At 40.0% G+C, this 3,003-nt stretch overlaps 1 pseudogene; it reads left to right on the forward strand.

Annotated features, from left to right (window-relative positions):
• The first annotated feature begins 1,832 nt into the window (after positions 1 to 1,832).
• Positions 1,833 to 3,003, forward strand: part of LOC103610732 — a 13,398-nt pseudogene continuing 12,227 nt past the window's right edge.

Here is a 3,003-nt window from a genome sequence, read left to right on the forward strand (position 1 = left end):
ATCTGGGAAAAACCAACCTTTGGAGTGACTGGATATTTTAGCTGAATGATACGGTGATTAGTCTTATAAATAATAATAATAATGCCTAAATTTGTTTCCCCCTCCTATATGAATCCATCACATATTTTAGTTCCAATTATGTTTAATTCTTACTCAGTACATTCTGTCAACTGGAGATCAACTCCGATGACCTTGGGTCTCAGAGATACTAAGACCTTGTCCTATGTCATCCAGATAATAAATAGAGTAAACAGAAGTAGATTGTAGGATAGTGGTTGCTAGAGAGTGGTAAGGGCATGGGGATTATATCACACTGTATCCCATAAATATAGACAATTATTATCTGTTAATTAAAAAGAAAAAACAATTAAATGATGGTTCTCTGTGGCCGTGCACTGAACTTCTCTACCCTGTTTTTCTATACTCCAGACAGTTTAAGCAGAGGTCCAGAGGTCTATTCCAAGCTTGCTAAGGTACATCTTTTAAAAGTTTTCTGTGTTCTAACTAAGAATGGAACCCAAGACTCTTAATGCATCCTCTGGGGATGAAGAGGGGATAAATTACATGAATGAAGGAGGAAGTGAACAGATGAGGCAAACTCTAGGAGCAGAGGCAAGAGAGAGATCGGTCCTGAATTATCATGTACCAGCTCTTACCAAGATTCCCACCTGTGGCTGCAGCCATTCTTCCTGTAGCTGATGCAATGCAGTCACCCCTGCTCTCTTCTGTGGTCTACCAGAAACCCAAAGAGATTAGCACATTGACCAGGGATCTCTGCCTGGGTTGAGAGGGTGAGAAATGCCAGGTTGGGTTGGCAGGAAAAAGACTGTCTAGGTGCACAGTGAATACAGTTTCACTGTCTAAATTCAGACCTGACTTCACCCCCTTTCTACCCCAGGATCTTGTATAAATTACATTAAAATGCTGTCCTCTTATCCTCAACAGTAAAATGATCATAACATGTGTCATTTTCTTTTGGGAGGGGTCATGATAGTTATGCAGATGAGAGATAATAAGCAACATAAAAAACTAAGTTTAATTTGTCATTACAGGAAGATAGTAAGAAGGTCTAACATTGGTAAATTCAGAAATATCAATATAAGAAGTCTTTCAGAAATACAGAAATAAAGTCCAGAAAGGATAGTTAAAAAAATAGAAAGATATTGCCTCTGGCCAGCCAGAGTGAAGGGGTGGAGTAAGGGGTACAGGGCTAGAGACTACTGTGTCATCATAAGATTATTAGTGGTACATAATTTTAGGTGAAGTATGGGTTTGTGTCACGTTAATAAAATTAAATTTTATTTTTTAAATGTTCAAAAAAAAAAACTTAGCTCAGAGGCTGTCTCTTGGAAGCCCTAGGTATAGCTTCATAATATTGTGGTTACTTTCATTATTTCATTATTATCACCAATATCACCTTCACGATCTTTTTGAGTGCTTAGAGGATGGTTTAGAGAAACCAGTTTCCTGCTGTGGCAGGACAAATGGCTACAGAAGCTAGAATCAGTGTGGGAAGAAAGCAAAATTATGAATGAGAGCTCTTGTACACCTGGCAGAACCAAAAGATTAACATCACAGGCATCTGAGTAGAAACTTTACATGTTGGAGCCCTCCCATCTGGCCGTCCCAAATTGTCCTGCTGCTCCTGGCAGTGAGCAAGCAAATTCCTCCAGTCCCTTTTGCACTCAGTGTCTCTCCCAGCACTTACGGGGCTGCACCGTGTCTCTGCCAGGGCACAACCACAGAGTGTGGATCCACTTCCCCTTTCCTGCTTGTTGCGTGATGATGGCTCAGGCTCTGTCCTCAGGACTGGCAGGAAGACAGAGTCAGACATGAGGCTCCTGATGCAGACAATGAACCTGAGGAGGAGACAAAGGTATGGAGCCTGCTGCACTAGAACTGGAAAACTGAAGGTTTGGAATGCATGAGTAGATATGTATAATTGTATGAGTTTGGGAGCTCAATGCACAGAGCTCGTAATTAATCAGATTGGTCCACCTGATTCCAATCTCCGAAGACTTGTTAATATTAACTAGAAGTGGGAGGGGAAAGGGAAGGTGGGCTGGGAAATGTTGGGTAAGGGGAACAAAGAATAGTTATGATTTGTCATAATAAATATGCTAATAATATTGATTCGATCATCACAGGTTGTACACAGGTGATGGCAGTCAACGCAGTACTCCAAAAATATGTACAATCGATAATGCATCATTTAAAAAATGTGAAGGATAATATCGAGAGACAGATTTTTATTGATTGTGAATCATAAACATGCCGAGGAATTTTCATTTTTAAAAAGTTACGTCAGGGCCGGACCGGTGGCGCACTGGAGAGTGCACCGCTTGGGAGCGCAGCGGCGCTCCCGCCGAGGGTTCGGATCCCATGTGGAGACCGGTTCCCGCTCACTGGCCGAGCGCGGTGCAGGTGCAACACCGAGGGCTGCGATCCCGTTACCGGTCAGTAAAAAAAGACAAAAAGGAGAAAAAAAAAAAAGTTACATCAGTCTAGGTCCTTCGTGTAATTGATGTTCTCTAATTATGTTTCCATTGATACTAAAAGCAGTATATGTTGCATCCATTAAAACTAACTTCTGAACATAAAATTTTGAATGAAGATGGGAATGGATATAGTTTGTAATCATTTGGGGTCTTTGTTTTATGCAGAATTTTTATCTTCCTGCTCATATACCTTCTTTATCCCTTGCAAAGTATCCAACCCTTAATGCTTAACCTTTAAATATGAAATAGTGGTAAATTGGTAACTGAATTCTTAATTCATTTAATTCTAGAATTACCAATTAAATAGCTTTAATATAACTATTACTCTATCAGGGGCTATGGAAGGCTCAATACAAATCCTGCTTCCAAATTGCTATTCATACAAGTCAGCAAAGCAGGACATACCTGTAGCACAGAATGAGAAAATAATTCAAAAAATATATATGTTAATAGAGAAGGAAAAAAACAGTGAATATACAAGGAAGAGTCTGGGCTTTTCCTCTTG

This window comes from Galeopterus variegatus, unplaced genomic scaffold (assembly GCF_000696425.1).
Source record: "Galeopterus variegatus unplaced genomic scaffold, G_variegatus-3.0.2 Scaffold11676, whole genome shotgun sequence".
Classification (NCBI taxonomy): Eukaryota; Metazoa; Chordata; class Mammalia; order Dermoptera; family Cynocephalidae; genus Galeopterus; species Galeopterus variegatus.